The following is a 24,523-nucleotide window of genomic DNA, read 5'->3' on the forward strand; positions in this document are numbered from 1 at the left end:
ACTTACAAATCTACTTCCCTTTTGGAAACATGGCTGCTTGGTATTTCGTTACATGGATATGTCATAGTCCCTTAATCTTCTGATAATCATTTAGGTAGTTTTCAGTCTTTTCCTACTATGAACAATTAGAAACAAACACGTTAATAGATAAACATTTGCATTCAGTTGTGATATTTCTATATGTTAAACTAATTGAAATAAACTTGTTCAATTGAAGAGTATGTGGATTTTAAATTTTAATTCAAAGCTTCTCAAAGAGGCCGTGCTTCAGCTCACCACTTCACTAACAGATTATGAGACGGACAGATAGAAAACACGTTGCCAATGTTTTCTGTAGCTGGTTGTGTTTTGTTTCTCTTTGTTGATGTATAAACTTAGACACATATATTTTTATGTTAATAGACTTCATTTCTCAGAACAGTTTTACAAAGATCAAAGGAAAGCATATACCCTCTCTCCCCCATATTCCCACTTCTGAGACTTTCCTCTGCTATTAACATCTTGTACTAGTGTGGTGTATACCATATTTTAGCCTTGCATGTATATTAATGTAGTAAAATGTAAGAATCTCTTGTGTAATGGCTTCTGGAACCACTGGTTTTTGTTAAGAGTGTGTGTTGAGACAGAGACAGAGCGAAACGATGCCTTGCTCGGGACTCCTTTTGTTTGAGATTATTGAATGATTTGAACAGTTTTGTTGCAGTTCTTATTGTGTATGAGGTGACATTATAGCAAATGAAACTTTGGTATTTATTGAGATGATCATGTAAATTTTCTGTATTAATCTGTTAATATAATAACGTACATTCATGGATTTTCTGACATGGAGCCATTTTAGCATTCTGAGGACCAACTCAAGCTGGTTATGATGTATTATTCTTTTGATAAATCCAGGATTTGATATGCCAATATTTTATTTAGGATCCTAAAATCTATTTTTATTGTGCTGACACTGCTTATATAAATTGCAGATGTCTGTAGAATTTGCCATGCAATCTCTTGGACCTGTTGTAGTTTACAGGTGTGCATCTTCGAACATCTCTTCAGTTTATTTTAAGGAGATCGGTCTGTATGGTGCTTCTATTTCTTTTTTCCTCTAGTTCTGGACATTTTTGTTTTTTGAGGAAGTCATCTGTTTCACATGGATTTAAAATTTTGTGGTGCTTTAATATATTCTCTTTCGTGCTTTAAAGTTGCGTAATGTCTTTGACATGCTGAATGTTGCTCACACATCTTTGCTCTCTTCACCAGATCTACGTGTTTGTTGCTGCTGTTTGCTTTTGATCTTGATAATTTGTGCTTTCATGTTTACTAATTTTGTTCCTGAGCTTATTTTGATTTTTCCCCTAGCTTCTCAAGGTGAAAGCATAGCTCAATTCTTTGCAGCCTTTCTTGTTTTCTTGTCAATGCAGGTAAGGTTGTTTTTTTCAGATACCACTGTGTAGCTACATCATGGTTTTCACATTATTAGCTCCTAGAAATTACTGCTTTCCTTGCTTCATGGTCTCCTCCTCTCCAAAACCAGGGAAGAAGTTCATATCCCTTTCACATTTTGTAACCTCTCTCACCAGGAAGCGTCCTGTGCCCTTTTAAGGGATCACATAACTAGATCTAATCTCCATATCTTTTTTGTTTGTTTGCTTATTAAAAATAAGCATTGATTTCTCACAATTCTGGAGGTTGGGAAGCCCAAGATCTTGGTGGGGCAGGTTCTGTGTTTGATGAAGGCTTGTGCTCTCTATAATTTATTGCGGCAAAAATGCAAATTTCATGACTTAAGATCAATGGACTTGGGGCCTTAATTACATGTGGAAAATCCCCATTTCTATATAACTTAAGTATGGGAATGACATTGCTTTATATTCACAGGTTCTGCCACACTCATGAGATTACACAAGAATGAGGGTCAACAAGATCCCCTTAGAATGCTACCTACCACAAATATCACAACCAGGTGATTTATGCTGGTACAACCCACTGACCTTATTCAAATTTTACCAGCTTTACCTCTGTGTGTGTGTGTGTGTGTGTGTGTGTGTGTTATGTGTGTAGCCTCTTTTGCTGGCTACAAAACTATATATAGTTTATACTTACCTTGCTAAATGGCTAATCAAGTCTAACATTTACATGATATGTATACTTGTAAATTCAGTGGGATATTTCAATTTGAGAACACTTGGGTTTTTATTTTTAATTTTATAATTTTGAGGGGTTTTTTTTTTAGTTACAGAAAATTTTCTTCAATTATTTTCTCTCTTTCATCCCCCGCCCCCCGCCCCCGCCTTTTCTTCTAGAATGCTTCTTAGATGGATATTGAAAGATCTGGACCTGTCTCCCTTGACTTTCCTATATTCCTTTATATTTTCTATTTGTCTATTTGCCCTGGATTCTGGAATAGCCTCTAAACTTTGTCTTCTAGGTTGCAAATTGTCTCTTCCACAACCCATTCTGCTATTTAGCCATTGTACCAAGATTGTCCTATAACCAAACAACATTTTAATTTTTAGGGTCTCTGTTTGGCTCTTATTTATCAAGGAGATGTTTAATTCTGTCTGATAATAATTTTATTTATTCTGATACATTATTTTTTTCCATTTTGTTTCCTTGGGTACTGCAATGTCTGTTTGCCTTTCCAGCACGTGCAAACATTTAGTGGTTTTGAGTTTTATGTGAGCGGTGTGTATGTTGTTTTCACGCTGCTGGTGTGAGGGTGGCTGAGAGACAGGATGTACTGCCTGGGGTGTAGCCAGGGGAAAGCGTTCTTAGCGCCTCTCTTGCCATTTCCCTGGGGCAGTGCCCTGCCCCCTCAGCCCAAGTAACCACGTACTCTCAATAATTTTGCTTTGGTGCAGACTCGGGTCTGACTCACTTTTTGGTACAAAGAATGTCACGTGGACCAACTCTGGCAGATAGTCCCTGTAAACAGCCCCTCAAGTGTCCTGGGTGCTGGGCTATGTGCTTAGTCACTCAGTCGTGTCCAATTCTTTGAGACCCCATGGACTGTAGCCCGCCAGGCTCCTCTGTCCACGGGGATTCTCCAGGCAAGAATACTGGAATGGGTTACCATGCCTTCCTCCAGGGGATCTTCCCAACACAGGGATCGAACCCAGGTCTCCTGCCTTGCAGGCAGATTCTTTATCATCTGAGCCACAAGGGAAGCCCAAGAATACTGGAGTGGGCAGCCTATCCCTTCTCCAGAGGATCTTCCTGACCCAGGAGTCGAACTGGGGTCTCCTGAATTGCAGGTGGATTCTTTACCAGCTGAGCTACCAGGGAGGCCTGTCCTGGGTGCTGCTTCTTCCAAAACCTACGGCCTTCATGCTGGCCCCCCTGGAATAGTTACCATGTTTGGAGCATCCTGATGGGCACACCTGACTCTTCCCTTCTATCTCCTAGAAAATCAGTATCACTTGTCATCAATAAAAAGTGACTAAAAGTAAATGCAATGGGGGGGAAAAGACTAACCCAGAGTGATTAAATTCCACCCAAACACCTCAAGACTGCTTCCTCAAGACTTCTTGTCTGAGGGCTGTCCACGGATTTTTGAAAAGGAATGTTAGTATTAGAGATTTAGACACGCTATCACCAAACCCAAGGCTTTCTCCCCAATTTAAATAGAAGGTTTAGAATGGAATAGAAAAAGAAAGAACTTTTTAAAATATGTAACCCAGTATATTATTGAACGCTGCAGCAGTCAACCACCTATAGTATCTTCTATGCTTCAGGAGAGCGTTGAAAACGGATGTCCTCAAAGTTGTCTTCTGACGCTGAAAGACTGCGTTTCTGTCCATACCGGGTCACATCCCTCCCCTTGAGGGATGTTCTGTTGTACAGCAGAAACTAAAGCAACACTGTAAAGCAATTACATCCAATTAAAAATAACTACATGTGACCCCCCCCCACATTCAATGTACTGGTGATGAAATTTAAAAATTACCAAAAAAGTATATAGAGCCAAATCAGCAATTCCGTGAAGCAGAGACATGGGAATGGGGGAAGATCAGCCTCTCCTCTTTGGGAGTGCAGAGTATATTTACCATCTCCAGAAATTACAAATTAGATAAGTTGCCCTTGAAACCAGTCTTTTTTACTTAGTTGATTTCTATGTAAAAAGTAACACTGTCCAAGGCCCTCACAATTCTCAGTCCAAGGAATCAAGATCAGAAGAATACAGCACTTAAACAGAGGGGTAGGTTTTAGGGGCTCCCAATGTTTTAGGGACATCCCAAATAAAATAACCCACTTTACAAAAATAAGTCTAATAACTTGGCAAAATGTCAATGACGTGCCATTGTTGGTTCTTTAGTGTGTTGTTTTCAACAGAGGAATAAACAACCAGTTAAAGAAACCCCAACTTACTAATCAATGACATGCAGGTGTTTATAGATTTCTTCTGTTTTAATGAATTAGACTTGGACTTGTGCCATCCTAGAAATGACTTAGACACTAAAAGAACAGCTGATGGCTTAGAATTCAATCATGTTTGGAGTGATGGTGCCTTGTATCCATTCGAGACCCAGACCAGGAAGCTTCAGTTACTTACTGTGTGTGTTGAAGGCACGTGCATAACTATTGAAATCCTAATTGATACTTGCAAAAATCTGATCTACAGACCCTAGACTCGTTGGTTTAAAAGAGCAATGTGATGATCCTTTATGAGATCAACTCATAAACACTGTTTTTCAGCAGAGAAGCGCATTCTCACGTGGTCTGTTTTGACATTTATGACCAATTTTAAGGATTGCGCTGTGCTCTCTCTTTGTATTGCATATTTTGTGGCCACTTCTGGCCACGGTCATATCTGTTCTGGTGGCTCCTCATTTGAGTCTGATGCGGTGGCTGTGTTTCCCCTTCCATGTGGAATACAACAACCCCTGTGAGAACAATTTTGTCTTTGCAGGTTAGTGCTCAATTATAACTTCAGTCAAAACTCAGGACACATCACTGCTCGCCCATGAGTCTGGAAGAGCGACCACTTCACTCAATTAAACATTTTTTATTTTACCTACAGAATTGGTACCATATTGAGGCCTCCTGGCGGGGAAGGAGGGTGTGGGGGAGGAAGGGTTTGAAATGATAAGCTAAGTATAGGTTTCCCATATGCTCTGCCGAGTTCAGGGAAAAATTCATGCTGTTATGGTAACACCCTAAGAACCATAAAACAAGCAAGAAGAATAAATTTCCTCCTCTGAGCTCTTTGCTGCCACCCACCATCTCTGGTCCCAGTGACTGGGGAAGACCCCTTAGGCTCGGCTCTGGGCTCTGGGGCTTGACAGCACTGCACAAACCTTGCTCTCCTCTGGGTGAAACGAGGCTGGCGCGTCCCAAACACACAGGGGAGGTTTTGTGGGAATCTGGGTGCCGCGTTGTGAACTCGGAAGGGCTGTGTGTAAGTGTGAAATGCGGTACATTGCCTTTATAAGTACCTATCAAAACAAATGAAAACATCTCATTTAACACACAGTATTTGAGTAAACACGTTGCGGCTATACCAAAATAATCCCCCCAAATATTGAACAACAAATCAACCCCCTGTCAGAGCCTGACTCATTGGATGAATGGTGGAATGAAGAAAGCCGTAACTCACTCGTTTGATGACGGCTCTATGAAATCGGTGAGTTTGTGAGGCGTAGCGTGTGATTTCTGCACACAGCAACCAAAAGAACTTCAGATGCATTCTTCTCTCTCCCCATCGAAATCGAACAGATAGATCCGCGAGTTCCTGAATTGGGGGATACAGGCTCAGGAGCATTCCCACCTCCCACCAAATAGGAGCAGAACGTTCAGATACAAGGAATGTCGTTTCCACTCTGCCTGGGCCCCAGGCAGGCTGTATCATCGGTAGCAGACAACCCTAGTTCCCAGAAGAAAGAACAACTCGGTCAGTACCCGGGTGCCATATAGCTGTTCACAGGTTTATCCGGGACCATAGCAGAGCACAGTCTCTTCTGCCCAAGAACACATTGCTATCTATTCCTTAAGGCTGAAAGAGAAACACTGAAGCTGTCTTAAATATTCTCCTGCTGTTACAACCTTCCTCTAAGCTTCCCTGACTGTTACCAGCCATGAGTGGTGTATCCAATCCTTCTCCAACAAATGTCATCACACGCGGTTCCAAAAGAGGATGGGAAAGTCTCACCATAAGCCCGCCGGAGAAATCACATTGTTCCTCCAAAGCATATTTTGTATTGAAACTAACGCCTAGTATCTGTGACATTCTAGAGCTCTAAAGGAAGGACTTGGCTCTGCTGATACACAGCCATCTGAGACTTCAGCTTCCTCCATTAGGATCTGTAGCTCAGTCGTGTCTGACTCTTTGCGGCCCCGTGGACAGTGGCACACCAGGCCTCCCTGTCCATCACCGTCTCCTGGAGTTTGCTCAGACTCACGTCCATTGAGTCAGTGATGGTTAAGGTGGATATGTCGGCAGACAGAATTAGGGCTGATTTCCAGCTCATTTCTAATGTGGCCCTGTCCCCACCCCTCTCAATTGCCCCACTCTCTGCCGGCCACATTCTCATGGATACCAATGTGAACATACATAAGACATTCCCAAACATCTTATGTGTTCATCCATCATTCAATGACTATTTTTACATTCCCAAACATCCTATGTGTTTATCCATCATTCAATGACTATTTTTCAAGCCCTTTCTTTGAGTATTGGACTACAAGGGTGAACAGCAACAGACCCATACTTGCTCAATATGCCCATCATCTAGATTATCAGAGGACAGAAACATTCTGCAATCCCTGCATGCAATAGCCAAGATTTCAAGCTAAGAATGCTGATTAAGTGTGGATCAGACGATAATATTTTGAAAGGGCATAATTATAATTATATTATCTGTGATCAGGGAGATAAGATAAATGTCATAGAAATGTGTTTAATATTGGATACATATTACATTATAGAACAATTATGAATTTGTGTATCCTGTGTACATTAAAAGTTGGATATGTGTAAGGGCAAAAGCCGAGTAATTTTTTATCTGTGGGATGAGGAATTGACTTTAATTCTTTCTCAGCTAATTAAAGGAAAATTAGAAAAACAAACTGCTAAAGCACTAAATACATTTTGATTACTTATGGATATAAGCAGTTATTTTGGTTTTATTCATTGACTTACTGAAAGCATAATGATAGGTGAAATTAAGAATTAATAGAGTAATCGTGAGGGTTTATTCAGCAGACAGAATTAGGTCTGCTGTTTTCCCACCTTATAATTGGGAGCGTGAAGTTACAGGGTTTGCTCTTGGGTAAAGTTAGGCAGTATTGAGCCCCTGTTCAGATAAATCAAGCTATTCAAGATAGAACAAAGCCTCTGGGTTGGGGGAGAAGGTGATGAGTGTGATTGCAGCTGGGTTCCACTCTAGGTGCCTGGGGGAGATAGGAGAAGCCCTCCGGCAAACAGCTGGGCAGAAAGGGTCAACTCAAGGTGAGGCTGGATATGCAGGGAAGAGATGAAATGATAGCTAAATGATAGCTTGATGGAGGAAAGGTCAGCAAAAGGGGAGATACATGTGTATATATATATATATATATATATATATATATATATATATATATATACACACACACACACACACACACACATATATATATATTAATTTAAAACAATGCAGTTTTATTATCTTCACAGTTTTGGAGGTCAGAGTCCAAAATGGCTCTCAATGGGCAAAACTCAAGGTGTGGGCAGGGCTGTCCTACTTTCTGGAAGCCCCAGGGGAAAATCCATTTCTTCTCCGTTTCCAGTTTCCGGAACCTTAGTGTATGGCCCCTGCCTCCATCCTCAAGGCCAGTGATGCTGATCTGAGTCCCTCCCACATGGCCACCTCTCTGGTTCGGTCTTCAGATGCCCCCTCCAGCCCCTGACCCCTCCCCACTTTTTTCTTTTTTAGGATTTTTATTAGCATAGGAAAAAGCAGTGCTTGTAGACCAAGGCAGAGGAGAGAATGGCCATAGACGGACTAGGATGCCTGAAGATGGAGGAGGAGCAGGAGAGGCTGGTGCTTGTCTGGTGGGTGTGTGCCTGGAAGGGGGATGCGCCTCTGGGTGAGGGATACATTGCATGAGGGGTGGGGGGAGACTAGAGAAATCTTCAGGTGGAAAGGGAGAACTTGGGTCCCCCTGGAGTGACCACTTCCTCACAGGGAGGTGACGGTGGATCTTCCTCTAGCAGATGACTGATGTGGGACCTTGGGGAAGGTGGGCAGGGCCCCAGCTGGAGGAAGCCCTGGAGCTGGGAGATCGTCTGGATTCAGAGAATCCGTGATCCTACATTGGGGTTTCCTAACAGGTTCAACAGGTCAGGCGTGAGACAGGAGAAATCGATGATAGTGAAGTTGTCCCTGCAGGCAGGAGTGAGGAGACGGAGACGTGAGAAGGCCAGCCAAGGCTCCTGAGGCTGGTTGTCCATCTCACCTCCTGGGGAGCCTTCAGCAGTGCCAGAGTCTGGGTCTCACCCAGATCAGTTCATTCACCCAGCCCTGGCTGATTCCAGGGCTGAGATCTGCTGGTGAGACCCAATGAAACTCACTGTCAGCACACCAGAGCTTTTGGAGAAGTTACAGGGGGACTGAGGATGCTGCAGAAGAGGTGAGGAAAGGAGAGGAACTCACCCGAGCATGCACAGAAGCAGGGTGTGTGTGTGTGTGTGTGTGTGTGTGTGTGTGCATGCTCAAGTGTGCATGCACAGTAGTACAATGTGGTTCGACGCATGGAGCAGATTTAGAATTGGAGCACAGGATTGAGGAAAGTATATTTGTGAACATATTTGGATCCTTTACAAAGATATCAAAACTGGATCTATGGAGAAGGCAATGGCACCCCACTCCTTACTCTTGCCTGGAAAATCCCATGGATGGAGGAGCCTGGTAGGCTGCCGTCCATGGGGTCTCGAAGAGTCGGACCTGACCGAGCAACTTCACTCTCACTTTTCACTTTCCTGCATTGGAGAAGGAAATGGCAACCCACTCCAGTGTTCTTGCCTGGAGAATCCCAGGGACGGGGGAGCCTGGTGGGCTGCCGTCTATGGGGTCGCACAGAGTCGGACACGACTGAAGTGACTTAGCAGCAGCAGCAGCATCATTATGTTCAAAGGTGTAGCAGTGACTGACTCTTACTTGGGTTTTAGACCAGGAGAGGCTGACAGCGGCCTGGTGCGCGCCTGCTTTGAAAGCAGGGCCAGATGTGCCCAGCCGCAGTAAAAAAAAACAAAAAAAACAAAAAAAACAACTGGATCTAATTTGGCTATTCATTTAACAAATCACCTTTATAAAATAGTTGAGCCAACCTGAGGAGTAAATATTTGAGTGTCCTAGAAATTCATTGCCAAGGAGAGAGGTTGAAAGAGCCCTGGAAACTGGGGCCAGTCTGAGATGCAATGGAACTCCAGCTCCGAAGCTCATTTGTCCCTCAAAGAAGGAGCGCTGGCTGGTGGGCAAGGAAAATAGGAGAAAATGTGAGAAAGTAGGCGGAGTGCTGGGGCAGAAGCTGACACCTTCTGCTGAACATGGCCAGGTTCTCAGACCTGGATGCTGGCAGCATTTAGGGACAGTAGAAGACTGTGCCCTTCCACCTCTCTGCTGTACCCCCAGGCCCCAAGATACACCTGCCCAGCATACAGGCTTTGTTGGAAGGGAGTTTCAAGAGTGTCCAGAATGCCTTTGCAGTGGGCAGTTATGAAAGGTGGTCTTAGCTTACAGGGTGAGCACAGCTTTGGTACCCAGCTCAGTTATTTCTTATCTTTGTAGAACTGGACAAGTTACTCCTAAGTATGGTTTTCACATTCTTTTTTTGGGACTACTTATAGAACTCACCTCCTAGGATTAAGGATCATATGAGGGGATGCTTTGTTGTTCAGTTGCTAAGTCATGTCCAACTCTTTGTGACCCCATGGACTGCAGCATCCCAGGCTCCTCTGTCTTCCACTGTCTCCCATAGTTTGCTCAAATTCGTGTCCATTAAGTTAGTGATGTTATCTAACCATCATATTCATGAGAGGATACATGCAAAATGTTTTTCACAGTGTCGGGAGAAGGGTGAAAGTACTTTACATAGGCACTCTAGCTAGCCACCTGGAAGGCTCCAGTGGTCAGTCAGTGAGGCTGGCAGGGTGACCCCTTCTAGGTCTTTTCTCCTGGATGCATGGAGCTGTGGGTTGTGCCCACTACTTATCAAGACTGTTTGACATTGTATCTTCACAAAGTCAGGTTCCAAGTTGTAATTCTCTTGCACCAACAGTGGATTGCATTAGTTCCTAGAGAACTGAGGAACATTGGGTGGGTGCTGGGTCTGATGTGGCCTTGACCCCTCATCCAGCCTTGCTAAGGGAAGACCATGCCATTCCACCCTGACCCCAAGCTGAGAGTAATGCTTCTCTTTTCTCCTCTGAGCATTCAGCCCACTGCTCTGTTGAGTATCTGCTTCATCTTCCTCGCAGGTTGCAGGGCCTAGGGGACAGGCTCACATCCATTCTTTTCACCTTGACCTTGTCACAACACTTAGCTCTCTGTCTGTCCCTCACCAACACTATATTGCGCTGATGAACAAGGAGTGTTTCAAAACACCAACCACTAAAACCAGTGTTTGCAGATCTGGGCATTTTTTAACCTGAATTTTAATAAAATGGACATTTTCCATCCTAGAAGCAGCAATGACCGTTTCGCTTTACAAAGCTGCAGCAGGTAAGTAAAGATGGGTCTACAAAGATGAAATCTTTTATTGAGGTCACACTGGTGGAAAAGAACTCCCCAATTTTTCTCCTCTGAAGATAGATTCCCTTTAGTTATTTATTTAATAGCTGTGATCACAGGTAGAGAAGGTAACAATTTTTGCTCTGGACTAAATATATATGAAGATATACATTTCATGAGGAAAAGTGCCCAAGGCAAAAACCGTTTTCCCCCCAGGATTCTGGTTAAGATGAACAACCCCAGTGGACTCTCAGAGGAGTGTGTCATAACCACATAGCCTCTCGGGGATGTCACGAAAATGTGCGGAGGTCAGACCACCATCCCCGCTCAGCATGAAAGAGACACTCCAGAAAGCTGGGGACGGCCTTGTAGAATGAATCACTCCATCTATATTGCAAGTCCCCAAGCACTCAAGTGTACACAAGATTAATCAGATTCAGGACACAGCTTTTATTTTTTTCCATTGTTCAGTTTCCTTTAATGAACCCCATTCTCCTTGAAGGGCAGGTACAGCAGCTAGGCAATGGCAAGAGATGTTCACTTGAAGGCCTTGCCTTGACTGAAGGCTTTGCCCACATGCTGGAAGGCTCCATCCCAGGAAAAGTATTCTCAAACCACCATCTGAGTCTCCTCACTGCTGGGATCCAGTTTCCACCATACTGGTGGTCCACAGGCCAATCTGGGCTCCACAGAAAGGCAAGCTCCAGCCCTGGAAGACCCAGATTCCAGAAATGGGGCTGCTGTGGTTGGTTCCATAGAGAAAGACACTGGCAAAGGCATTCTTCTTCAGTTTGTCCAATGGCTTGGAACAGTTCAGTGACAAGGCTGCAGCTCAGGGAGGTCTGGGAGGTGGTATTTGGGGTACCACAGGGACCAGCCCCCTTATCAAGTGAAGTGAAGTCACTCAGTTGTGTCTGACTCTCTGCGACCCCACGAACAGTAGCCCACCAGGCTCCTCCATCCATGGAATTTCCTAGGCAAGAGTGCTGGAGTGGGTTGCCATTTCCTCCTCCAGGGGATCTTCCCGACCCAGGGATCGAACCTGGGTCTCCCAAATTGCGGGCAGACGCTTTACCATCTGAGCACCAGGGAATCCCACCCTGATCAAAGTGCTCCCCAATACAGCAATACCACAGACAGCGTGTCCTCATGGGAGTACTCGCGCTTAAATCCATCCAACAAGAAGGTACTGTTGGGCAGGTGAGCAGACGGGTCCTTGGCCTTCAGTTCAGCAGCCAGCACCTGCTCACGTTCACCCAGATCCTCCTTGAGAGCAGGGCAGCCACCTTCTTCCCCTCTTTCTGCTTTACCTGGGGCCTCTGCCTGTCTTCTTGAGAACCTTTCTCTTTCCATGGGGTGTCCTTTTTAGACTAGCTCTCTGCAAACCATTTAGGATCCAACTGGACCATTTCCTCACAGAGTTGCACCTCCCCCAAGACAATCTAGAACTGGGGCTGGTTCATGTGGGTGAGGAACCAGCAGTTGGTATTAAGGAAGGCCTGGCAGAAAGAAGGCTCCAGAATCTGCGAATAAAGACCCAACAGGCTGCTGACAATGGTGATGTCAGCCGGCGTCACACGTCTGCCCACCAGAAAAGTCTGAGTCTTCAAGGGAGCGTCCAGCAGCCCCAGAATCTGCCTCACCCCCTCCTCCTCCTCCTCTGTGGCCTCCTTGTGATGCATGATGCCCCAGTAGGGAACCGCCGGATCCAGGTTGGGGGCACTGTGTTACCGCCATCGGCCGAGTCCACCCACCGCCCCAGCTGTACCGCTGCCTCGGGAGGACGTCCTCGAGGCTCACATAGCAGGCAGCAACATCACCCTCCAACACACAGAATCCACCTCAAAGGCTGGAACCTTGCTGGTGGGAAATTCATGGAGCAATTCAGGGGGTGCGACTGGTTTGGCCGAAATGGAAGTGGGGTGGTGCCCGGAGCACAGGGACCTGAGCCCCGCTCTACTGAGTGGTGATGAGGGTCTTCAGGCCCTCCAGCTGTCAGGACACGCGTACAGGGTCCTAGGCTTCGTGGTGATTTCATAGAGATAGGGGCCAGAACATGGCTTTAAAAAAAAAAAACAAACCACCAGGGGGCTTCCCTCATGCCTCAGTGGTAAATAATCTGCCGGCCAATGCAAGAGACACAGGTTCGATCCCTGGTCTGGGAAGATTCGACATGCTTCAGATCAACTCAGCCTGTACACCACAACTATTGAGCCAGCACTCTGAAGCCTGGGATCCGCAATTATTGAGCCCACCACCCGCAACTACTGAAGCCCGCATGCCCTAGAGTCCATGCTCCAACTGCAACAAGAGAAGCCCCTGCAGGAAGAAGCCCATGCACTCACTGCTCACTGCAGGTAGAGAAAGCCGAGCAGCAACAAAGACCAAGCACAGTAAAAAAAAAAAAAAAAATCACATGTGTAACAAACACCAGTTATCCTTTCCTTTAAAGGGCTGCAGAGATCAGTTCATGTCTTTAAATATTTGGACAAAAACAACAGCAACAAAAAACAGGTAGGTCATTTTTTTTTTTTTTTTTAAACCGAAGAAACTAAAGGTGCCTAACGCCCGAGTTGCAGACTGGAACCTTGAAAGCAGCTGGGCCAGTACTAATGGGTCCATAAAGCACTGCCCGGTCTCTGCCTGCTGCCTAATTACTCATCGGCACAGCCTTTGTTCAGCCAGTGCCTGCTTTTACAACGCAGTCAAACAAGGTAGAACTGTGTCCATTTATGGGAAAGTCAAAGACCAATAAATAAAAAGTTTAATTTCCTGATTCCCTGAAGTCGATGGGGCTTAGAAAATACTCACCAATCCTTGCAATGATGGTCTTTCAAGAAAAAAAACTGTGTGAGCAGCACCTCGTATCAAATTTCATTGCTCATAAAAGAGAATCAGATTATGTTAAGTGAAAAAAAGCAGGGCACAATGTCCCCTGTGTTTACAACTACAAAACTATCTGCTAAGGGCAGAGGACTGGAAATGTGCAATTGTAATCAGACATTTGTGAGGGGGGCAGGGTTCGGGGAGATTTTTCTTTTCTGTTTTCTACGTTTTCTGCTGCTACTTCGGTTTTACGACAACAGAAAAAAATTAGATATCGATCAGTAAAACAATTAGTTAATTGTCTAGCAGCTCCTAGTCCCCAGAACAAAGAGCATCACAGGAGGCTTCCCACGTTAAGCAAATCCATTAAAAACCAAGAAATTCAGCTAAGTGTCAGAGGACCGAGGGTCTCACTTTCATCTGGAGGACTGTTGATTTTTATGGATGTCCCAAGGAGCTCCATTAGTAAAAAATAATCCCTCATCAGGTCTCTCCACTTAGTGAAATCTTTCAAGTCATTAATAATACTTAGGAAACTTTTTCTCCATCAGTATGATATGAAAAATGTGGCAAGGAACCGAGTGTATGATTCCTTTCTCTAGGCATTTCCCATTGTTTTGAATGCAGCTTGAGCGATAGGAGCCGGATTGCTCACAGTGACTGTTTACAGGGAGCAGACTGCAGGAGGGGACAGAACCAGTTCTGACTTGTTGCAGCCCACACGGTCTGGGTGAGCAGGCCAGCGCTGGCTTTCCAACCAGGGACTGTGTCCAAGGGACTCATCGCCGCTGCTCTGTCTGCTGACATGGAAGAACTGGGCGATGCATTTGCTGACTGGATCTCTTTCGTCCTCTCTTCTGCTCCTCGCCAGCACCTTCCCTGGCTTCCCTTTTTTCCCCAACTAATTTCTCCACTGGTGGTCCTCAGAGCCCTGCTCTTCGCCCTCTACCTTCCCCTCCCTCCTCCTTGCATGCATTTTGTTGCTCAGTTACTTACCTAGACAACCACTGATGTAGCAAAACTGGCTGCACCCTCTCCAGGGACACAGGAGATTCAAGATAAAGGAGTGTGTCTTCCCTCTCAGTTCAGTCACTCAGTTGTGTCCGACTCTTTGTGACCCCATGGACAGCAGCACGCCAGGCCTCCCTGTCCATCACCAACTCCCAAAGCTTGCTCAAACTCATGTCCATTGAGCCATCCAGCCATCTCATCCTCTGTCATCCCCTTCTCCTCCTGCCTTCAATCTTTCCCTCTGGGAGGTTACATTCTTGTGGGGAAGAGACATGCAGACAGGCAAAAGTGATTTAACTTTAATGAGATGAATATTCCCCAAGGCAGGCCCAGGTTTGGGCTGTATCCTTATATGTCCCATAAACATGAAAACTCAGCAATTCCACATGTGAGCTCAAGCACTCCTCCCCCTGTAGCCCACATTTTGGTTAAAGACCTCGTTGTCTATATAGTCAGCAAAGCTTGAAGCTAGATGCCTTCCACCCTCCTTCTCACTCTCAGCATCCTGCCATTCCACCTTAGGATCATATCTTTAATAATTCCCTTCTTTCCATTCCCACCACTGCCCAGTTAATCCTTCCCGTGTAGTCCTCTATTGTCATATGCCTTTGCTCCTCCATGGTCACCTTGCTCAGAGTGAGGAGCCGAAAACACACCCAACTGCCTGGCGCCCTTGCTTAAAAAACACTGGAGGTTCCCATCAGTGAACCGAGTTTACCTCCCTGCCATGGCCTTTAGCATCAACTTCCACATGCAGCTTTAACCACCCGCTTCCTTGGTCATCTTTGGGCGTTGAGCGCCCATCACTTCCCAAGCATATGGTGCTCGTTGACACCACGTTGGGTCATGCTGCTCTCCCCATCTCGAATGCTTTCCCACATCCTATCAGAAAGAGAAGTCCTGGGGAAAATCCTGTTGGTCTGTTGTTCGTGGCCCAAGTCCAGTGGCATCTTCTTGGGATCCCCACACTCCCCAGACTTGCCCCTGGGGCCGCTCCTTTCTAAAAAATAAAAGAAAGCAGAGTGTTTGAGATCAGGAGTGAAATCTCCATCTCACAGTTGTGATGTGTTCAGTCGCTCAGTTGTGTTCTATTTTTTTGTGGCCCCAGGCTCCTCTGCCCATGGAATTTTCCAGGCAAGGATCCTGGAGTGGATTGCCATTTCCTCCTCCAGGGGATCTTCCTAACCCAGGGATCGAGCCCGTGTCTCTTGTGTATCCTGAATTGTCAGACGGATTCTTTACCACTAGTGCCCCCTGGGAAGCCCTGGTATTTCTAAATACAGACAATTTTTTTTAAGATGAAAAATACTCGTATTCTTAAAAATTAAAAAAAAAAAAACTGAATTAAGACTCGAAATATACTCAGAAAATTATAGACAACAGTAAAATTTCAGATTAAATGAGGTTGCACCCATTGAGAAAGCATGCTGACCACACCTTTCCTGCCTGAAAAAGTCCTTCTGGGGTATCTCATTGTTGCTTCAATGTCTATTTCCGGGGTTACTAATGAAATTGAGGTGTGTGTTTTCATCTGTATTAGTCATTTGCATTTCCCCCAGAGACCTTGATGAAATCCTCTTAAAGTGCAGGTGGAGGTGAGGGTAGAGAGTTGGGACAGGGGTGAGAGCCCCTCCCCTGCCCTCCCTATTTTCCTTCCAGAACTAAATTCTCTACGATTTCACTTCTTCCCTGGGATGACTTACTCTGGTTGGGACTTCTCCCTCGGTCCTTCTCCTAGAGGAACAGGGGCCTTCAGTCTTAAATGCTGACCCACAGCTAGCTGGAGAGCACGCTAGGACCATGGGCAGCAGATGAAGGCAGTCATATCCCACATACCGCTAAAATACAATGCTGGTTCGTTGTTGAAATATATGCAGTCAGTCTTCAAGATAGTCCCCAAAGATCCATGCATCACTATTTTCATGCCCATTCAGGGGACAATATGCTGTCCCTTCTCATATTGAATCAGGGCTGGCTCCTGGTGACAGATAGAATGAGAGGACGTGGCTACACCTGACCTCTGAAGCTAGGTCATAAGAATGAGCTTCTGCTGACATTCTCTCTCTGCCTCCCTCAGGACACTCTCTGATGCTCTGCGATTGTTATTGCTCACTCGCTTAGTCGTGTCTGACTCTTTGTGACCCCATGGACTACAGCACGCCAGGCCTCCCTGTCCATCACCAACTCCCGGAGTTCACTCAAACTACGTCCATTGTGTCAGTGATGCCATCCAACCGTCTCATCCTCTGTCGTCCCCTTCTCCTTCTGCCTTCAATCTTTCCTAACATCAAGTTCTTTTCCAATGAGTCAGCTCTTTGCATCTGATAGCCAAAGTACTGGAGCTCCAGCTTCAGCATCAGTCCTTCCAATAAATGAACATTGGATTGATTTCTATGCTCTGAAGAAGCCCAAACTGGACCTCGTGAAGAGCCCAGTGTGGAAGAACCTGAGACTCCAGCCTACAGCCAGCCTCCACCCCCAGATCCGAGTGGAGACACCTTCAGATGGTCCCAGCTCTAAGTCTTTGTCTCCTACACGAGGCCCTAGAGAAACCATCCCCTTCCTGAATTCCTGACTCACTGAATGGCTTGTTTATATTTTGGGGTGAATTTTTATGCAGTCTTAGCAGCTGGACCAAGGAGCAAAATGCCAATTAATTAGAATTTTTCCTAAGTATTATGTTCACCAAATGTGAGCATGCCCTGCAGTCTCTAAGGTCGGGCAGATAAACGCCTGTGGGAAAGAATAACTATTCCAGGATGAGGCTCTGTAGTTAGGTGTGTTGATAGACAGCTATGTAGGATATTGGTTAAAATAATCCATGTTCAAAGTCTTCAAAATGCATGGTAGGCGACCATACAGATGAATGCCACAAGAGGGCAGGTGTACATATGGAAATAGGGCTTTCATGGACTTAACCTTAGTCTTTCTATTGACTTTTTTTTTTTTCATTTCACTGATGATTTTGTTAGATATTGATCACTGCCTACAGATGGGCTTCATTTTGAAGACGTGAGTCTACATTTTAAAATGCGACCATCTAGGAAAGGTCCCCTAACAGTTCATTTAATAAAGCCATATTTGTATTTCTTATAAAATATATTTTTGTAATGAAAACACCTACAGTTTCATTATTGAGAAAAATGGAGCCGATACTTTCAAGTGTCAGTCGGACAAACATTTCCTGACTTTCTATCACGGCATGAATACAGATGTGTTGTTTACTCAATCTCATTTATTTCATAATGGGATTAAATAATGCTTCATTATTTCATAATGAACAAAGTAATATGTGATTTTGAAAAAAAGAAGCAATTACACTTATTTTTCTTTCACCTCAGAACCCCCCTCCCCCTAATACATTCTGACATTAAAATGAACTAATTTGTTGGGTAATTTAAAGTCGCCTCAATCTCTCCAAGAAAGATGAAGAAATAGGCTTCTCAGACCCTGGGGTTTTACTGCTTACAGATTGTTTTACTCAAAATGTTTTTCGCAAACTTCAGGCAGTCTTGTTCCTGGAGTGCCTCTTACATACCACACATTCAGTATTTTTCAGCGGCTGGTCAGTGCCCATGGTTTAATTGCACTTACGGGTGTGACATGTCCGGGAGATGGTGATGGACAGGGAAGCCTGGCGTGCTGCAGTCCATGGGGTCACAAAGAGTCGGACATGGCTGAGAGACTGAACAACATCTGTGGGTCTGACAGCACTGGGACTTCCGAGGCTTTAGTGGGCAGCTCCCTTGCAGTTTGCGGCTTCCCCGGTGGCGCAGTGGTAAAGAATCCAAGTGCCCACGCAGGAGACACAGGAGACAGGGCTCGATTCCTGGGTGGGGAAGATCCCCTGGAGAAGGAAATGACAAGCCACGCCAGTATTCTTGCCTAGGAAATCCTATGAACAGAGGAGCCTGGCAGACTACAGTCCATGGGGTCGCACAGTCAGAAACGACCGAGCTACCGAGCACACACTTGCAGTTTGCTAGGACTTCCCAGGTGGCGCTAGTGGTAGAAAACCTGCTGGCCAATGCAGGAGATCCAAGAGACGGGGGTTCTTCCCTGGGTCAGGGAGATCCCTTAGAGCAGGAAGTGGCAATCCACTCCAGGATTCTTGCCTGGAAAATTCCATGGACAGAGGAACCTAGCGGGCTACAGTCCAAGGGGTCGCAAAGAGCTGGACACGACTGAGCCACTGAGCATGTGGCATGGCCCAGAGCTGCCAAGCAGAGGCTATGGAGCTCGGCAGTAGAGAACTGGCCTGTAGAAGTCATCCTGAACAACTCAGGAGCCTCTCTGAACCTCAGCTTTCACATCTGTAAAATGGAGCTCGTATTTGTGTTTTTCTCAAAAGGATGTTGTAAGGATCGGCTGAAATAACAGATGTAAAGCACCGGAGCTTGTGCCTGGCATATAGCGGGCTATTCTACCCACCTCCCAGCAGCTATGCCTCTCCTGTGACCAAACGTGTAGGTTGGCTACTACATTACCTGGGACACAGGAGCACTCGGCAGACACCAGCTAGGATTACTGCCCTGCCTTTAGTCCTATAAACATCTTAGAAAATGATTTTAAAAACAAAGATGCTAAGTAACTATTGCATCTCCATTACCAGCTGCGTACACATGCACGCTCTCAACGTTCTCTCCTAGAAGATGCTTCCAGAATGGGTGTTTCTTTCCACACTTCCATGCTGCATCTGAAGATCCAACATTACCACTGGGAAAAACTCCAGATCACTGAAGGCTTGCAGCTCATTTTCCTGGTCAGCAGTGGTGAGGACGGACACAATGACCTATTACAAACGGCAGTGATTTCCAAAGCCACCACTGCTGTTTCTCCCTCTGAAGGTTTGCTGCAATGGAATTCTAGGAAGATTTCGCACAACTGCCCCAAACCCACATCAGAGGCCACGATAACAAATTAGCTGTAGAGAGACGCTGGCTGTGTTTCCATGTCCAAGGTGCCAAGGTGGAAATCATTTACGACAGAACATGCACTCTTTGCATTAAGCAGACCCAGTTTATGCGTGACTCCAAATGGACTTCTTTGAAACTTCACTTCCTCCCAGCCCAGTTCACAGAGTCAGAAGTTTTTATAGGGGAGAATTCTACAACAGCTGCATTTTTTCCCCCTTCAACATGCCAAATGTTTCTTATCATTACATGGTCTCAAATATATTTTACTATGAAGTTTTTTTTAAAGCACCAATAACTCGCATAACCTTTAACCCGCGAGTGTAAACACGCTACATTTGGACAGGCAGTAAATTGTGACTCTACTTTTAAAGCTCCTTGGGTTAGCCTGGATAAATCTTTTAACTTCTCAGCTAGAGAGTCTTTAGAGAGACTTTTGTGGCTTTAACATTCCTGGAGTCACTCTTGGCACTTCCCAGATCCCACGGTGGGCGGGGTTGGTGCCCTCTCTGGGGTCCAGGGTGCCCTGGGCTCATTTCTTTCCGGTCCTGTTCCTCAGTATCCTGAGGTTCCCCTCCCCAGATGGTCTCACACTCCACTTCATGTTCCTTGAGCACGGGGACTGTGACTTATCACTGTGGCATCCATCGTAGTTCAGGAAGCTGTAACAAGTGTACTGGACTGGTGTGTTTTAAACAGCAAACACTTATTTCTCAGAGTTTCGGAGGCTGGGACATCAGCACAGTTGGGTTCTAGGGAAAGCTCTCCTCCAGGTTTGCAGACAGCTGTCTTCCTGCCGTATCCTCATGTAGCACAGAGAGAGGGAGAGAAAGAGGGACAGAGAGCACTCTGGTCTCTTAGCCTCATTATAAGGGCACTAACTCCATCAAGTGCGGTTTAGACACGGGTTTCCCTGCTGGCTCAGATGGTAAAGAATCTGCCTACAATGTGTGAGGCCCAGGTTCGATCCCTGGGTCAGGAAGATCCCCTGGAGAAGGAACTGGCTATGCACTCCAGTATGCTTGCCTGGAGAATCACAAGGACAGAGGAGCCTGGCAGGCCAGAGTCCATGGGGTCACAAAGAGTCGGACACAACTGAGCTACTAACAGACACAACCCCATCATGTGGGTTCTACCTCATGACCTTCCAAGGGCCTCACCTCCAAATACCATCACATGGGGAGTTAAGGTTTCACACATGAATTTCGGGGTCACAAACATCCACAACAGTATCCCAAGAGCCTCTCACAGTCCTGGACCATTTCCCGAGATCCAAAAGATGAATGGTGCCCCCTGGAGGTGTACAATGTGGTGGTCCATAGTGTGTGTGTGTGTGTGTGTGTGTGTGTGTGTGTGTGTACACGCACACACACACACATGCTCTATTAGCACTTGAGCACTTGTTGAATAAAACATTTAATAAATTATAACATATTTCTGCTTAAAATTTTTAAAAAATATCTTTATTCAAATTAAGTTTGGTGTTGTTTTATAATAATGTAAAATGTAATGCTTAAATAGAAAATGACATTTTAAATTAAAGACATCCCTTCAAAGAACTTAATAGATTTTTTTTTTTTTTTCCGGAATGACTCTAAGCATGACTTAAATATTCTAACAGGCCAATGGTTTATTGATCAGAAAAACTTAAGTATTAAATTACTGGCTGAATACTGCCCTAGGAATCCCATTTGTCTTTAGATTATAAGGTGATTAATTTGATAAATAGCCAAGATGTATTTTCATCTCTGCAACATCTAAAAGCATAATCTGACATTCATTGTCCTTCTTTACAGAGATGTTCTAAAGAAGTGTCATAGCCCTCAATCAAAATTGAAATATCCCCAAGCATCAATATGCCCCAAATTCAGATTAGGGAAAACATCTCACTTACAGGCACTTTAAAAATCTTGTTCCCTCAAGATTGTTCCCCTACTGGGGAGTCAACAAATCCTGTTGACTCTGGAAAGTAGCAAAGACGGATTTAAGTGAATCCGGTGCTTGAAGTGGGACCCAGGGCAGCTTGCCAAGATCATGTTATTCTTTTGCTTGGAATCCTACACCCCATGCCGCCCCCCACCACTGCCGGAAGCTCCCTCCTTCCTTCTCCTCTTCCTCTCTCCTTTCGTCCCATCCAGCTGCCCGGGGCCCCAACCAGCTGTGCCGAGCGGGGAGAAGGAGACCCATGGGAGGCCGCACGGGGGGAAGGGAGAGACCTCTGGACTCACGGACTCGGCCATCCTGGGTGAAGCCGGAGGAGACCGCAGGGTGGCCCGTTCTGCGCGCAGCTCCTGACTGACCGCCCACCCTGACTGTGCGTCTTGGTGTTGGGTTTGGTCTCGGTGACGCCGCCCGGCAGCGTCTGGTCCCTGCCCTTCTGCCCTCATCATGGCCTCTCCTAGCGCCCCTCCAGAGCGGGGAGAGCTCTTGGTTAGGGGATCAGCCTTCTGCTCTAGGCTGTGGACTCTTGGCATGAGGGAAGGGTCGCTTTCTTCTTCACATCTTGACTCCTGGTGCCAGAGCCGGCACTGCCCTGGCTGGAGAAGTGAACGAATGAATGAGCAGCGGTCAAACGGGACAGTGTGCGTGCAAGTGCTTGGTAAACAGCGCGGTGTGACGCACATGCGCACCGGCCATTATTGTCTCCACACCTGCCGGGCCGGGGGCCTTGCCCGGGACAGAGCAGGAGCTCCGCCGCGCCTTTGGAAACAGAGGCTGGAAGGCAGACGGGAGCCCGCGGTGGCGGCTTGGGCCCCCAGGAAGGCAGATGGGAGCCCGCGGTGGCGGCCTGGGCCCCCAGGAAGGCAGAAGGGAGCCCGCGGTGGCGGCCTGGGCCCCCAGGAAGCAGAGGCTCAGGTGGCATTCGTGTGAGATGTTCACTCGGGAGCGCCCGTGCGAACAGACCCTGGGGCGGGCGGGGCAGGAAGTGGGACCAGCCAAGAGGGAAGGGGGACTGTGATGCTGGTGGCCCCGTGACAGCCTTGGCTGTCCCCCAGGGAGCCCCGAGCTAGGATGGCCCTTTGGTGTTGTCCTGACTGGGGCCAGGATGGCCTGACTTTTGTCCCCTGCACTGATCAGACATTGGATGTGGATCACTGAGGAAGGGACGTGAGCTTGGGCCAGGCAGACCTTCAGTCTCTAAAGGTGTGTGCTGGGCAGGCCTGAGGGTGCCCGGCAGCCCACCAGAGTCCACCACAACAGCTTCTCACAGAACCCAGGACCCGGGAGCACGCTGGGAGCTGAAGAAGCTGGGCGTGGGGAATCCTCCACCCCCAGGGGAGGCAGCCTTTGGAAACACACAGCCCTGTGTATACATGGGACGGGCGGTGGTCTTTGCTGCCACAGTGGCTGTGTACTCGGCCAGGGGCCAAGACCCTCCAAAGTCCAAGGCTGGGCCTCTGCAGTGCTGGAACATTCTATCTCTTGCTCTGGGTGTGGGGTCACATGGAGCCATGCACGTACATTATCGACTTTCCTATATGCATCATGCAACCCGCATCACAGTGATGCTCTTCAAATTATTTAAAAAGTCTATCGTGTTCAACCTTCCAGTCTGCCTCCTGTTTCTCCTTTTAAAAGAGAAAAACATAACTGGGGTTTTACGACACACAATCCTGCCAACCCCTAGATAGAAACAAACACTTTAAATTATGAACTGAGCCAGGACATCAAACTAATCTTTGGATCAAACCTGAATTTCACTTTGTCTTTGGACACCTCTCCATTCTCTACTCAGACCCTTTAATTGCCTCCCATTTTGCTCAAAAGAAACTTTAAAAACTTTTTTTTTTTTTGGAGAGGGCTGGGATTGCAACTATTTTTATTTTTATTTTTTTCCTCTCAAACTTTCATTGTAACTCTCCTCTGTGCCAGCCACTGCTCTGTCTTTGGGCTTGGAGAGAGCGGAGCATGAGGCCTGATGCCTGCCCATGAGGGGCCCACGGTCAGATGGAAATGTCCCTGCACACAGGCCAGCTACGTGTTAGCCGAGCTGAGTGCGCGGAGCTGGAGTTGAGGGCAGGGGGACAAGAATCCGCATAGACTTTCTGGGATAAGTGCTCTCTTGCCAGTTTGGAGAGATTGCGATCTAAATGGTCTGGCTTGTCTCCTGGAAACCTCATCTTGCTGTGTTTGTTCTCCAAACTCCAGGTCGCCCTGGCCTCCCCACAGCGATGGCGCCTACGTAGCCTTTGTGCGTCTGTACTCTTCCTTTGTATGCCCGCCCTTTCTTATCTTTTCTGTGCAAAAAGTTGGCTTGCTCTCAGATCCCTGTGCTTGCTGTTGGAGGGTCAGTGGCTTCCTTTGCACCCAGCCTCCTCTCACAAAACCCTCTCTGCAGTGTCCCCGGGTTCCCTGGTGACCGCTCCATTAAATGCATATGGAGTCAGCTACTGCTCTCTGGCCTCTTTTTTTTTTTTTTTTTTTATAACTGCAGAACTGTACCTCTCACCTTGCAGAACGTTCCTTCCCCATCTCACTCCTCTTAAACTTCTACTTAAGATTAGCTCACAAGGGACTTCTCTGGTGGGCCCGTGGCTAAGACTCCACATCCCCAATGCAGAGGGCCCGGGTTCAATCCCTGGTCAGGGAACTAGAGCCCATATGCTGCAAGTGAAGATCATGTGTACTGCAACTAAGACCCAGTGCAGTCAAAATATATATATATATATATAAATACTAAAAACAGATCAGCCCACAATACCAAGGTGGGAAGGGGAGCCTGGGGGACCTCAGGGCCTGAGGGACACCCTCAGACTGAGCCTGACCAGCAGAGACCCACCAACCTCTTCCTTCAGGGTTGCACTCAGCCACTTAGTCATGTTTCTTTGCAACTCTATGGACTGTAGACTGCCAGGCTCCTCTGTCCATGGAATTACCCTGGCAAGAATACTGGAGTGGGTAGCCATTCCCTCCTTCAGAAGATCATCCCAACCCAGGGATTGAACCTAAGTCTCCTGCGCCTCCTGCATTGGCAGGTGGATTCTTTACCAGCCACTGATGCTATTTCTCAGGGCAGTTTTAAGAACCAGATCTTTTGGTTGGGTTCAGACCACAGGCAACCTCCAGACCGCAGGA

General features: G+C 46.4%; 1 pseudogene; it reads right to left on the minus strand.

Moving 5' to 3' along the window:
- Positions 1–11,234: 11,234 nt before the first annotated feature.
- On the minus strand, positions 11,235–23,920 carry LOC122446761 (annotated as a pseudogene).
- Between the last annotated feature and the right edge of the window lie 603 nt (positions 23,921–24,523).

The sequence above is a fragment of the Cervus canadensis genome, chromosome 8, assembly GCF_019320065.1.
Source record: "Cervus canadensis isolate Bull #8, Minnesota chromosome 8, ASM1932006v1, whole genome shotgun sequence".
Taxonomy (NCBI): Eukaryota; Metazoa; Chordata; class Mammalia; order Artiodactyla; family Cervidae; genus Cervus; species Cervus canadensis.